The sequence below is a fragment of the Indicator indicator genome, chromosome 6 (genome assembly GCF_027791375.1).
Source record: "Indicator indicator isolate 239-I01 chromosome 6, UM_Iind_1.1, whole genome shotgun sequence".
Classification (NCBI taxonomy): Eukaryota; Metazoa; Chordata; class Aves; order Piciformes; family Indicatoridae; genus Indicator; species Indicator indicator.
In genome coordinates this window covers 29,191,360-29,205,955 of record NC_072015.1, presented here as the reverse complement: position 1 = coordinate 29,205,955, position 14,596 = coordinate 29,191,360, and positions in this window count along the sequence as shown.

Below are 14,596 nucleotides of genomic sequence, written 5' to 3'. Positions count from 1 at the left end.
CCCATAAAGTTGTTGTGAGGGTTAATGTGTAACTTCAGTTCAATACACTGTGCAGCTTGCCCTCATGATTTTTTTTTTTTAAAGGGCAAGAGTAAAGTTTTAATAACTATAGCACTTTAAAAAGAGTAGTAGTAGCAGTAATGATGGTTCAGGGAGAAAAATGAAAAAAAGCTTAGTGAAATAGATGATATAGCTTCTCTGGTAATTCTGGGCACTGAATTTAACCCACTTAAAAATATAAAAATATATATATATATATGAAGTTCATTGGAGAAACAATTCTTGATATCAAAGTACAACATTTTGGTGCATTTCTACACATTCTTTAAAAGCTGTTGACAAACACTAAGGCCCAGGCTTGCATGTTTCTGCTGCTATGGTTGAAGCAAGTTTACGTATAAGCAGCAACCAAACGCTAGCTTGGAACTGCATTATCCTCTTGGGAGAAGGTAGGGTAGAGGGAGGAGGTGGAAGGTGACGTTTTGCCAAAGAGGAAAAGACAAAGCCAATAAGCAAAATTTATCTTTCAGGCCTTCTTCAAACATATTAAAAATTGAAGTGTTAATAAACCATTAAAAATGTGGTAAGTGTTCTTTTTATTTTGGAACCTCTCCCTGACTTTCCCTCCGTTCTGTAAAGTCCTAATAGGTGTCCACCTCACTGGCCTGCTTCTGGGTACTGCTGGCAAAGAGCATGAAGGTTCAGCGCTGGAGTGAAGAGCAGGCAAAGCTGGGTATGCTGATGGGTTGTGGGGATTTATAATCGTCATGACAAAGAGTTCTCTTGTTTGGAGTCCCCAGGTGTTTGTGCTTGAAGTGACTTGCTTCAATCTGTGGCAAAAGATGGAATGAAAGCTCCACAGTTACACAGCAACCTCAAGCAACAGCTACTGTACTATTGCACTGCCTTGCTCTTCGTGCTTGCAGTTGGGATTGGAAACTGTAGCTCATCTTTGTACGCATACTGCTTTGCTTTCTGTGCTAGTTCCTGTGTCTCCTGAGGGGCAGATCCCTGTGTGGTACTGACCACTGCAGCCAGGGAGCTCTGGCATTGCTTATTTTGAGTTTCTGTGGCAGCTTGGTCTGGTGGCATATATAAATATTGGACAGGAGGCGGAAGGTATACAGGATCCAATTTTCATGAAGGTTCAAGCTCCTGTAGGAAGCACTGAAACTAATGAGGATTAAATTAGATCAATTTCTTTATTTCCTGTCAATTTCTCTTCCAGGGACCCTCAATGTAACCAAGTATCTGATCAAACTTTGTGTGATGTGTTCTTTCTGAACACAGGTTTCTTATGCTTAAGAACTGCTGATTCTAGCAGGGCTCCAAAAGCAAGAGGTAGCCATGGTGTCACCATCTTTATTCGCCCTTTAAGGGACAAACGGTTGCATGGAAATGAGGTCTTGTGCAAAAGCAAAACAACTGATTCTTTATTTGGCTGACTCATTGCTGCTAGGCCATAAGGTCAGTGCCTGCGCCTCGTCTGAATCACAGGTTGCCCAGGGCGGTTGTGCAGGCCCCATCCCCTGCAATATTCAAGGTGAGGCTCAACAGGGCTCTGGGCAACCTGATGTAGTTGAGGATGCCCCTGCTTACTGCAGAGTGTGTTGGACTAGATGACCTTTGGAGGTCCCTTCCAACCCAGACCATTCTATGATTGCACTTGGTTGGCAGAGACTTCCAGAGGTTGTTAGTGCAACCCCTCCTATGATAAACAGGGACATCTTAAACTATATCAAGTTGCTCAGAAACCTATCAAGCCTGACTTTGAATGTCTTCAGGGATAGGGCCTCCACCACCTCACTGGGCAAACCTGTTCCAGTGTTTCACCATCGTCATAGTGAAGAGCCTCTTCCTAATGTCCAACCTAAATCCCTTCTCTAGTTTAAAACCTTTGTCTCTTCTCCTAGTGCGGCATACCTTTGTAAACAGTCCCTTTCCAGTTTTCTTGTAGGCTCCCTTCCGGTACTGGAAGGCCACAAAAAGGTCTCCCTGGAGTGTTCTCTTCTGGCTGAACAACCCCAATTCTCTCAGCCTGTCTTTGCGGGAGAGATGTTCAAGCCCTCTGACCATTTTTATGGTCCTGCTAGGACAAGGGTTTATGTGTTTGCGTGGTGAACTGGATCTGGGAACTGCTCTGGATTAAATCAATTAGTTCGTCCTCTAGCAGTCACATTTTAATTAAATCATGGCATAAGTACCTCACCATAGAATCATAGAATCGTTTTTGTTGGAAAACACCTTAAAGATCATTTGAGTCCAACCATTCTCTAACTTTACCAAGTCTGTAATGCTGGGATGTTGAATCTCTTGTTTCTATAGCAGCTGCTTCTATGGCTGCTGGTGCTGAAACTCTGCTCTTCCCCTCCCTCTTCTTTAGAAAATATGTAAAGGTTGTTAGAGAGTATCCAGACACAGAGGTGTGAGACACACAGCTGTTGCAGCTCAGGTGTTTGAAGTAGATTGAAAATTAATTAAAAATAATTAAGAGTTACTGAAATAATTATTTTAAACCTGTGCATAAGAAAAACTAAACCACCACCTTGTGAGTTCTGGTTTGTTGCTTTTTTTTTGTTTGTTTTTTAAGTTAGTTTGCTTCTCATCCAAGTTCTGCAGTCAATGGAATGGTTTGGGTTGGAAAGGACCTTTAAAGTTCATCTAGTTCAACCTCCCCTGCAGTCAGCAGGGAAATGTGTAGCTAGAGCAGGTTGCTCACAGCCTCATCCAAGCTGACCTGGAATGGTTCTAGGGATGGGGCTTCCCCCACCATTCTGGGCAACCTGGGACAGTGTCTCACCACCCTCAGTGGAAAACATTTCTTCATTCTCTCTAGTCTAAATCTCCTTCTCTTAGTTTAAAACCATAACCCTCCTGTCACAACAAGCCCTGCTAAAAGGTCTGTCCCCAGCTTTCTTATAGGTCCCTTTAAGTACTGAAAGTCCCCAAAAAGTTCTTCCTGGAGCCTTCTCCAGGCTGAACAACCCCAACTCTCTGAACCTGTACTCACAGCAGACGGGTTCCAGCCCTTGCATTACTTTGTGGCCTCTGGCTGCACACCAACAGGTCCGTGTCTCTCCTGTGCTGAGGACTCCAGAGCTGGACACAGGACTGCACATGGGGTCTCATAATCTGGGAATAATTATTTCAGAATATTCTTGAAAGTTCTAGCTAGTACAGGTTCAGGTGTGTAGGTGATGGCATTGGTCATCAGTGGCTAGGCTGCTGTCAGAGTGGGTAATAAATAGCAATCATTGTGAGTGCCTCAGCCTGCATTGCTTATCCTGGCTTTAGAGGTGGGGAATCTGAAGCACAGGTGTGGGGACGCATGATCAGGAAGGGCTGGTTCAGGCACAGCCTCTGTTCTCTAGCACACTCCATCCTGTTTCTCATCAAGCCTTTCCTGAACCTTGTCCAAGTAGGGTTTTTTTGGTTGGATTTCTGAAATGCTGCTTGGAAATCATTCATGGACTTCTAAAGCATCTTCTTAAAGACCTGTCTGTTGACTTGTCTGCTACTGGAGCTGAGTGCTGGGCAGGCAGAAAACAGGGTTGGTAGAGAGGTGTTGAACAGGATTTTGCTGTTGGGGATTAGAATCACAGAATGATTCGGGTTGGAGTGGACCTTAAAGATCGTCTAGTTCCACCTTACCTGCTATGAGCACAGACACCTATTACAGGGCCACACTGCTCAAAGCCCCATCCAACATGCCTTTGAACACTTCCAGCCTTGGAGCCTCCACAGCTTCTCTGGGCAGCCTGTTCCTGTGCCTCATCACCTTCAGGGGGAAGAATTTGTTGCAAATGTCTAATCTCAATCCAGCTTCTTCAGTTTGAAGCCACCACCACTCATTCTATCACCTACATGCCTTTGTAAAAATGCCTGAGCTGTGCTGAAGAGAGTAGAGGTCGGGGGGAAAAATGAAAATAGGAAAACTAAAGGATGCTAAACATTTGGGCATGTTTTATTTGCCGTCTTGAAAGATAAAAGTGTATCTGTGCACCAGGAGAACCTTCTGTGGAGCCGGTGCTGTTTGTACTTCTCAAGTGAAAGAAAACAGTTGTGAATCTCTATGACTCCACTGCTTCTGGTGCTGTCTCTTTATTCTACCCACGGGAGTGGCTAAACATTTTTCCATCACTGCTTTGATCGTCCAAACACAAATTACACAGACAGCCAGGCTCTGACGTTTGAAGGAAATGCTTCTTCAGAAGAGCCAAGCACTTCTTCTATTAAAGCCTAATTGGGTTTGGACTCCTGCAAGGGAAGGTGCTCCAGCAAGAGCAGCCTCTTACAGAGGTTAAATCTACTGCCATGTTTTCACTCTGAATTCCTAAATGCTTTTCTGTTGTTGCTGCTTTCCAGGCTGCAGAGATATGAGGGCTGTTTTGAGGAACATTAATGAGAATCTAATAATTATCTTTTGAGCAAGGCCTTCTCTGACAGGACAAGGGGTGATGGTTTTAAACTAAAAGAGAGGAGGTTTAGACTAGAGAGAATGAAGAAATGTTTCCCACAGTGAGACACTGTCCCAGGTTGTTCAGAGAGGTGGGGGAAGCCCCATCCCTAGAACCATTCCAGGTCAGCTTGGATGGGGCTGTGAGCAATCTGCTCTAGTTGCAGATGTCCCTGCTGACTGCAGGGGAGTTGGGACAGGCTGGATGAGGCTTTGGCCAGCCTCATCTAGTGTGAGGTGTCCCTGCCCATGGCAGGGGGGGTTGGAACTAGATGATCCTTGTGGTCCCTTCCAACCCTGACTGATTCTGTGATTCTACAACCCAAAGTATTCCATGATTGTATGGTCTTCTATATAAAGATGGTGCTCTGTTTCTTAATGGTTGACAGGCATCAGTTTAGATCATTGAGATTAGACATTTGCAAGAAATTCTTCACCATGAGGGTGGTGAGGCACTGGAAGAGGTTGCCCAGAGTTGTGGAGGCTCCAATCCTGGAAGTGTTCAAAGCCAGGTTGGGTGGGGCCTTGGGCAGCCTGGTCTTGTAAGAGGTGTCCCTCCCTGTGGCAGAGGGGTTGAACTAGATGATCTTTAAAGTCCCTTCCAACTCAAACTAATCTATGACTATGTAGGACAGTCTAGTTGATAGCACCATGTGTTGGAAAGGCTTAGGAGGAGAGTCTGCAGGAAACAAAACTTGAACCCTTAGTCAAAGCAAGAGAGAGCCCTGAGCTGTAATCAGAGGTCTGAAGGAGTGCAGCTTTGGTGATGGAGCGGTTCATAGAAGCTTGGAGCTCACATGGTGGCTCATTTGTCTTGATGCCTTAACCACCTGAGGTTCATTGAAAAATCCAACAGGATAAACAGGAGACACCTGTTCCACATCTCAGGAGTGATCAGTGTCAAGAGAAGGGGTACTGGTAGGCAGAGACAGGTCATGTGAACAGCCAGATGAACTCCTTCAGAGGAGGCTTTGTTGGTGGCTTTGTCTTCTCAGGAGAGCTGGGCTGTTAGAAAGGTCTGTGTGTGCTGCCTTCGCCCCAGGTATGCTGAAATCTACTGTGGCCTTCACCAGGAGTGGGAATTTCTCTCCATCCTCATGGTGTAAAGCCTCAAACAGGGTGACCAGTCTCAGAAACAGAAGGACTTTCACTGTGTTCATGCCCAGGGCTCTCTAACATCCGATTTCCAATGCAGCTTTCAATTTGATGGCACTGCCTTCAGACTTCGCTTTCCTGTGCAATACCTTGGAAATGGTTTAGCCCTTAGGCATCTCATTTCAGGTCCCAGCTTCAAGAAAATCAGAACAGATTGCTCTCCTGATGAGGTGAAATTACCTTTTCATCCTGCCTCCACAGGAACCAGCTTACAATGCCAAAGGAAGGTCAGTTTGGTTGTGGAAAACCTGAACTCCTTAAAGAGACAAAGTTTATGTGGTGACTGCATCTTTGCACTACTCCCTGTGTGGGTTTGAAATCTAATAGAAGCTGTGTTTGATAGGTTGATGTTTTGCAGATACCAAGTACCTCCAATTACAGAGAAATTAGAGCGGAGATGAAAGACATTTAAATTAGTGCTCCCATCCAGGGCAAGCTGGCACAGTGAGCTGGAAAGATCCCTGTCCTGCTTGCTGCTGTTGGACCAGTTAGTGCTGGTGTGCTTGCCAGGCTGCCAGCTTGGGCAAAGATCAAGCACGCTGGAGGTAGCCCAGCACTTGTCAACATGTGGGTGAGAGAAGTGTGTTAGGAGCACGTTAGCTCCAGGCATGGTGGGGGAAAAACAGCTGTCACAGGACTAAGCTCATGCAGGGTGTGTGGGGTGGGAACAGAGCTTGAAGTGCCCAAGAAGGAGGTGATGCAGGAAAACTACTGAATGATGGGGTGAGAAATGCTGCAAGTTGGAAGAAACACAAACCTGCACATAGGCATAAAATCAGAGAATGGTAGGGGTTGGAAGGGACCTCAAAAGATCATTGAGTCCAACCCACCTTCCAAAGCAGGATCACCTAGGGCAGGCCACACAGGAACGTGTCTGGGTGGGTTTGGAGTCTCTCCAGAGAAGGAGACTCCACAACATCTCTGGGCAACCTGTTCTGGTACCTTCACAGTAAAGAAGTTTCTTCTCATGCTGAGGTGGAACATCCTCTGTTCCAGCTTATATCCATAAAATATCTGCACTTTGACCTGCTCTGCTCAGGTACATCAGAAATGCTAATGACTCTGTGACAACCAACAGGTGGGAGAAGGAGTCTGATGTTCAGAGCAACTGAAACTGAGCTGAAAGCTGCTCTAAGACCAGTGATTCTAAGAAATAAAAAGCAAATGGTTGTATTCTAAGTCCACTTCTAGAGGTATGTAGAAGTTGCATTTGTGGAACTAGAGGTGTAGAAATGAAGCATCTCATCAAAAATAAACACTTTCAGCAACTTAACCAGTGGTAGATGTACAGGGACCTCCTGATCTCCTTGGCTTCTGCTCTGGGAGTGCAGCAGGGACAAAGCAATGTGTGACCCAAGTCCTCCAGCGCTCTGCTCAGGTGAGGTGAGCCATGCAAACGTAAATTCCCCATGGGCAGGTGTAAGAAGAGTGTTATGCAAAACCTCTGTAGGTGTCTGTGTATGTTCATGTTTGTGTCTGATCTGGGATCACAAAGCTTTCTGAGGTGCTGATGTGCCAACATGCAAACTGGTTTAGGGTGGAACTGGGTTACTACAAGACTTTACCTTGTGTCATACATTTGTGATTGCTTCAGTCACTTCTAACCCACTTTCCTACTTTAGCTGCTCCTGCTATTTTTGGGTGCAGAAACACTTCCTTACTTCTTGCCAAACCTTGCCAAGCTGTCTTGTCCAACCAACCCACTAACTGCACTCTGAACCTTGGTGGGTGTTGATGTGAGACCTTCAAAGAGAAGCAGGAGGATGCTGACTCAAGATTGTAGAATCATAGAATGGCTTAGGATGGAAGGGACCTCAGAGATACCTACTCCAACCCCCCTGCCATGAGTAGGGACACATTCCACCAGACCAGGTTGCTCAAGGCTTCATCCAGTTTGGCCTTGAACACCTCCAGGGAAGGAGCATCCATAACCTTCCTGGGCAACCTATTCCAGTGTCTCGCCACCCTCACTGTAAATAATTTCTTCCTAATATCCAGTCTAAACCTGCCCTTCTCAAGCTTAAAGCCTTTCCCTCATCCTGCCACTTACAGGAGATAGTTATCTCCTATTCCTGGTTGGAATCATGGAAGCTAAAGCAGTTGCTCCTAGAGTCAGTCAATAATAATAATATCAGATTTGAAACATCTGTCAAAAATCAGTAGTATTTTTTAGCATGTAGAGTGTGTTTGACAGTCTATGTAGCTCTTGGATCAGTTTTAGCGAATGTGTGGTATTCCTCATTAAAAATAGTGATAATTCCATGGATGAAGTAGTGAAGAATGGTGTATTTACATCTCGTTACTCCAGTATCCTTTAAGGAATGTGGGAAAAAATACCTTTAGTGCACATCATGTAGGTTCACAAAGCTTTGTCCCTATTGTATGGTGCTGGGCACACAGGAGGGGCTGCAGTGCTGGCTTGGGGTGTGGGGTGTGTGCAAAGCTTTGTTTTGGTGTTTTTTAACTCTTGAAAACGTAACTTCAGATCTCCTCTGAGTGTGGCTCCTGTGAGTCCTTTTCTCTTTCTCGCTCACATGGACAGTGGTGAGGAGAGAACACGTGGAATGAAATTACAGTGTTGGTTTGATCCTTAGGGAAGATTTGTAAATGTCACCAAGCTGTGTGTAGGTTTTATTGTCTGGGTGCAAAAACCCATGGGCTGTACAGTGGAGAAACTGGCTTCAGGATTAAGATGTGTCTTCTGGTTACCCAGGATCTGCTGATCCTCCCTGTATTTCATGAGAGAGGGAGGTTGAAAGATGTCACTCTTGCACTCCTCTGCCCCATCTTTACTACTCTGACCGTCTCAAGTGGTTTAAATTAATAGCTGTAATCAGACCGAGCACGCCTGGCCTCGGCTCAGCTGCTGCCGCTTCCTGGTCTCCATAAAGGGGACTGACCTTTAAACTCGCTGGTTTTGGTTTCCTCGCCCTCTACTCCCCTTGTTTTGGGGGGCAAACTGGCGGGAAAGTGGCTGCTGAGCAGATTGTAGCCACCAGATGGCAACGTCTCCCCGGCCTCCTGCCGCCGGTCCCTGCGCCCCAGTCACCGCCCCACGGTGGATCCCGTGGGAGATCCATGCTGGGATCCATGCGGAGGAGCTGGTCACGGACAGTTCCGATTAATGGAAGACACACAGAAGTTACCTGCCTTGTCCCGTTGTACTCATCACTGGTAAGGCTGCACCTCGAATACTGGGTTCAGTTTTGGGCTCCTCACTCCAAGAAGGACATCGAGGTGCTGGAGGGTGTCCAGAGAAGGGCAATGAAGGTGGTGAAAGGTCTGGAGAATGGGTCTTGGGGGAAGCAGCTGAGGAAACTGGGGTGCTTTAGTCTGGAGAAAAGGAGGCTGAGGGGAGACTTTAGCACAGAATCATAGAACAGTAGGGGTTGAAAGGGACCTGGAGATCATCCAGTCCAACCCCCATGCCAAAGCAGGGTCACACACAGCAGGTTGCCCAGGATCACAATCTTCAGGCAGGTTTGGAATCTCTCCAGGGAAGAAGACTCCACAAACTCTCTGGGCAGCCTCTCCCAGTGCTCCAGCACCCTCACATGAAATAAATTTTTTCCTCTTGTTCAGAGGGAACCTCCTGGGTTCCAGTTTTTGCCTGTTACCCCTGGTTCTGTTGCTGGGCAGTGCTGAAAAGAGTCAGGCCCCACCCTTTTGACCCCTACCTTTTAGATATGACCATCATTGAGAAGATTTCCTCTTTATCTGATCTTGTCTGGGCTAAGCAGCCCCAGATCTCTCAGCCTCTCCTGTGAAAGAGATGCTCCTCTCCCTTCACCATCTTTGCAGCCCTGTCACTCTCCATAACCCCCTGAAAGCAGGTTGGAGCAAGGTGGGTGTTGGTCTCTTCCATGTAACAAGTGATAGGATAAGAGGAAATGGCCTCAAGTTGCACCGGGGGAGGTTTAGGTTAAATTTTAGGAAACATTTTTTCCCTGGAGGGTTGTCAAGCCCTGGAACAAGCTGCCCAGGGAAGTGGTGGAGGTATTTAAAATATGTGTAGTTGTGGTGATGAGGGCTGTGGTTTTGTGGTGCTGGGTTAATGATTGGACTTGATCATCTTAAAGGTATCTCCTTATCTGAACCTATGGTTCTAATTACTCTCTTTGGGGCTTGGTACCACCACAGCTAGAACCCATCGGATGGACTGGTCCTATACCCTGCTGCAGACTGGGGCGAAGAAGAGATGGGGAGAAGGTGTTTGATGACAGTTCAGTAGTACTGTTTCTTTAGCTGTTGAGGGTACTCATGGTTTGATCGCTCACAGGTGTATCTGTCCTCACCTGGTTCTCCTCCCCCTCTAGTCTGCCCTGGTGAGACCACACCTGGAATACTGCATCCAGTTTTGGGCTCCCCCGTTCAAGAGAGACGGGGATCTGCTGGAAAGAGCCCCAGAGAGCTACAAGGATGATTGTGGGACTTGAACATCTCTGCTGTGAAGAAAAACTGAGAGACGTGGGGTTGTTTAGTCTTGAAAAGGCTGAGAGGGGATGTTATTAATGTCTATAAATATCCGAGGGGTGGCTGTCAGGATAAAGATGCCAGGCTCTTTTTGGTGGTGTTCCAGACAAGGAACAACAGGTACAACCTAGAACATAGGAGCTTCCACCTCAACATGAGGAGACATTTCTTTATGGTGAGGGTGATGGAGTCCTGGAAGAGGCTGCCAAGAGAGGTTGTGGAGTCTTCTTCTCTGGAGACTTTCAAAACCCACCTGGACATGTTCCTGTGTGGCCTGCCCTAGGTGATCCTCTTTTGGCAGGAGGCTTGGACCTGATGATTTCTGGAGGTCCCTTCCAACCCCTAACATTCTGTGATTCAGCAGTGGAGTGGAAATTTTGTTTCTTAATCTTATTTTTTATTGCTGGCAGCAAAGAGGAAAATCAGCAGTGACTGCAGCAGAGGAGGAGACTAGAATGGGGAAAAAAAATCTTGGCAAATACCTGTAGTAAGAGGGAAAATCACCAGTAAAATCTAGAATGAGTGGTGCTGGTTTTTATTGCCCAACCTTCCCTGTTGTGTCAAGAGTGAGTAAATTATGCCATGTAGAATCTATTTAAGCCTGGATTCATCCCTACCCAGTGCTTTGTGTGGAAGGGAGGCCACTTCTTAAGAGCCTGTGGTTATTGCACTCGGAGTACCTTGTAATTTAGGGCATGCTTCCTGAAAACCCAGCTCATCTTACAGGGATCTGCTGAGTCACTGCTGAAAACTCAGAAACTGGTCATCTCCAAAGCTTTGGGGGGTGGTGGTGGAAGTCTGACTGCATTTCACCTGTTTTTCTGTGCATAAGTGAGGCAGGAGTGAAACCTCACAGCACTGAGCTTTTCATACCCTGTGGCTTGCTTCCATTCTATCTTTCACTTCCTTTTGAAGGGTCCTTCCTAATCCCTCCTTGCTTCCTCACCCAGGTGGTGGCCCTTAAAGCAGGTGGGATGGAAGAGCAGAGCAGTAATACTGTTGGTTTGCTTCTATTTTACGTATAAGGTCCCCCTTGGTTTGTGTTGAACCACACCCTCTGTCCCAACGCAGCTGCTTTGCGGCACTCTCCTTGCAAGCCAACACCATCATTACTCCCTGGGCACTTCCAGCCCCTAGTTTATTCAGACAGCCTGAAGATGTACTGTGAAACCCAAATTATCCCAGCACTATCCGTCAGAGCTGTTCCCAGTGATGTGTTCTCAAGAGAAGAGAAAAAAACAAAGCAAAAACCAACCAGTTTTCTGGTGTGAACTGTGTCCAGTTCTGGGCCCCTCAGTTTAAGGAAGATGTTGAGATGCTTGAACATGTCCAGAGAAGGTCAACAAAGCTGGTGAGGAGTTTGGAGCACAAGCCCTATGAGGAGCAGCTGAGGGAGCTGGGACTGTTTAGCCTGGAGAAGAGGAGTTGCTGTCTACAACTACCTGAAGGGAAGTTGTAGCCAGGTGGGGGTTGGTCTCTTCTCCCAGGCAACCAGTGACAGAACAAGAGTCAGTCTCAGGCTGTTCCAGTGGAGGTTTAGGCTGGATGTTAGGAAGAAATTCTTCACAGAAAGGGTGATTGGCCATTGGAATGTGCTGCCCAGGGAGGTGGTTGAGTCACCATCCCTGGAAGTATTTAAAACAAGACTGCATGAGGCACTTAGTGCCATGGTTTAGTTGATTAGAAGGTATTGGGTGACAGGTTGGACTTGATCTTGAAGGCCTTTTCTAACCTGGTTAATTCTGTGATTCTGTAAGAAATTAGGGGAGGGGGGTGTGTGCACAAGTTACTCAGCAGAGGTATTTTGGGGTATTGCTTTCTGAGGCAGTGATCATTTTTTACAGGTAAGAAGTCAACAAAACATCATAGAAGGGCAAAAAAAATACTGCTTTTTTTTTTTCAGTTAGGCTTTTTTTTTTTTTCCTTTATTTCAATTAGTAGTTTAACAAGTGCTTAAACTTCCCTGGCAGTTTAATCTGGAACATAGCTGAGAAAAAAAAAAAAAAAAAAAGAAAAAATCTCTTCCTGTAAGTTTACAAAAATAAACCAGATTTGTTTCTTTTTAAATCCTGTACTCTTTAAGCAAGCACACTCCAACTCAAGCAAGACAGACATTTATATCTCCAAAATACAGACTTCTGTTCATAGAAATGACATTCTACCCCAGGGCAGCAGGCACAATGTGTAAACGGGATAGAAACACAGCAAGAGCACTTGGTTTGAATTCCTTTTTCTGATCCCTTTTGTCCTATTTCTTAAATAGAACCTGTGAAAACAATTTGCTCAAGAACTTCCACCTAAACACAAGAATTTCCACCTGAACATAAGGAAAAAACTTCTTTCCATTGAGGGTGCCAGAGCACTGGAGCAAGCTGCCCAGAGAGGTTGTGGAGTCTCCTTCTCTAGAGAGATTTCAAAACCCACCTGGACGTTGTGATCCTGGGCAGCCTGCTGTGAGTGACCCTGCTTTGGCAAGGGGGTTGGACTAGATGATCTTCAGAGATCCCTTCCAACCCTTACCACTGTGTGATTCTGTGAACTTCTTCAGGTTTCCATTTCTTCTGCCAGATATTTCCTTGAGTAGGATATTACTGAGGGAAACCTTTCTCCTGTCCTGGCAACATTGGCAGTTCCTGAAGACACCAATGTTCATAGCTTCGTTTTTTTGTAAGGCTTCTGCATTTCACTATGGGACAAACCACTCAGTTTCTAGGTCTTCCACTGCTAAACCACTTGCAGCTGAACTTCTTCAGCAACCAGGACTGCCAGCACATGAGGTCAGGTTGGAGAAACAAACTGCATGGACTCTTTTGGGTGACTAATGAGGACGGTGCTGTGCAGCAGCCGATTTAGTGTGGTGGTGACACTGAAAGATGAAGGCAGCTTAGCTTCTAGTGATGTGCCTGTAAACCTAGGACAAGTCTTGCAGACAATGTGGCTTGGCAAATAAATGAAGCATCCCAGAGACTGACTTCTATCTTTGTCCAACTTGACTTGTATGGGCCAATAGAAAAATGAAGTAACAGTATGTAGGCACAGGGAGGGAAGCTGGTGTAGCACCTGCTGAGGACCCAGATCATACAATACCACTTGTCGTCAGCACTACAAAGAAACTGGAGGTGTCCCCAGTCAGATTTGTAAGGCATTCTGAGAAGCCTTTTCTAAATACTCCTTCTTTAACTACCTCAAAGTGATAAGGGAAAAACAAAATGCATCTCTTGGCCACTGTGTACACTTTGCATTGAACCTAACTCCAAGCCTTGGAGAAACTAGGCCTTTGTGTCTGTGGTTCAGAGGAGTCAAGGCATGAATGTGCTTTTTAGAGGTGAGAACTTGACAGATCTTTCTCTTGAAACTGCTGTCACATTTGATGTTGGGCAACTTACTTAAGAGAGAGGCCACAAACCACAAGTAACCTGATGGCTCCAAAGCTGTGGAGCAGCTCCTTTGCTCTCTGCTTCAGTTTCTGCATTGCAACCATGTGCAGGTTTCAGGTGTTTGGCACTTGCATAGAGAAAGAAAAGGGTCCAACAACTTTTGCCTATTGATATCTTTCCAGAGACAGGACCATCTCATGTTGGAGTGGCTAATGCTGGTGGAGGAAGCTTGTCTGGTGTGATCTAGGGAACATCACTGTCATAAATAAAAATTAAGATGAATTCTCTCCTGCTGTGAGATCTAAAACAGAAGTCAGAAGCCAAGGTGGTATTTAAGGGACTTGTTTGACTGCAATAGCTCAGGAAGTCAAGTTGGAAATATGCTGAATATGAAACTTAAGTCCAGCTGGAGAAAACCAAACTCCATCCTAGTTCCTAGATGCCTTTCAGTGGCATCATGTCTCCTTCTTGACTCTCTTGTTAAAACTGTGCTCCTGATGTCTGATCCCGAACTGACTTTTCACATAGGTGTGGTTGTGTGGTGCAGATAAACCATCAAGAACTGATGTTCAGAGCAGCTGTTCACAGGGTTTGATTCATCCTGGTGACTTGGCTTTCAGCTCCTTGCAGCAGGCTGAAGGAGAATCTGGTATCAGATGGCTGGAGAAACACTTTCTCTGGTCATTACTGACCCTCTCTAAGCTCTTGACTCTTAATGAGTTTTCTGTGACTTTTCATCTGTCTTGAGGAGAGAAATGTGATCTGACCTGGCATTCAGTTTATAGCTGTTCCTTCTCCCCTTCTTCCTGCTGTCTCAAAACCCAGGTGTACCAATTTTGTTCCAGCTCTGAGAAGACATGGATTTTGAGGAGGGGGAAGCTGAGCATAGCCATTTGCTGCTAAAGTGGCTTTTTGCTCTGGTTTTGCTAGCAAGGTCCACACTTAAGTTTTCATAGAAGCCCTTTGCTACAGCAGACAGCACAGAGTGGGGAGCTGGAACACCTTCCTTCTAGACATATTTTCCCTACAATGCTGAAAATTAGAGGCTTTTTCTCACACAGTACTCGACTGGGCAGCTAGAAGCTATTGATACTGATGAAGAAATGCTACGACCTTACACTTGATGCATCTTACT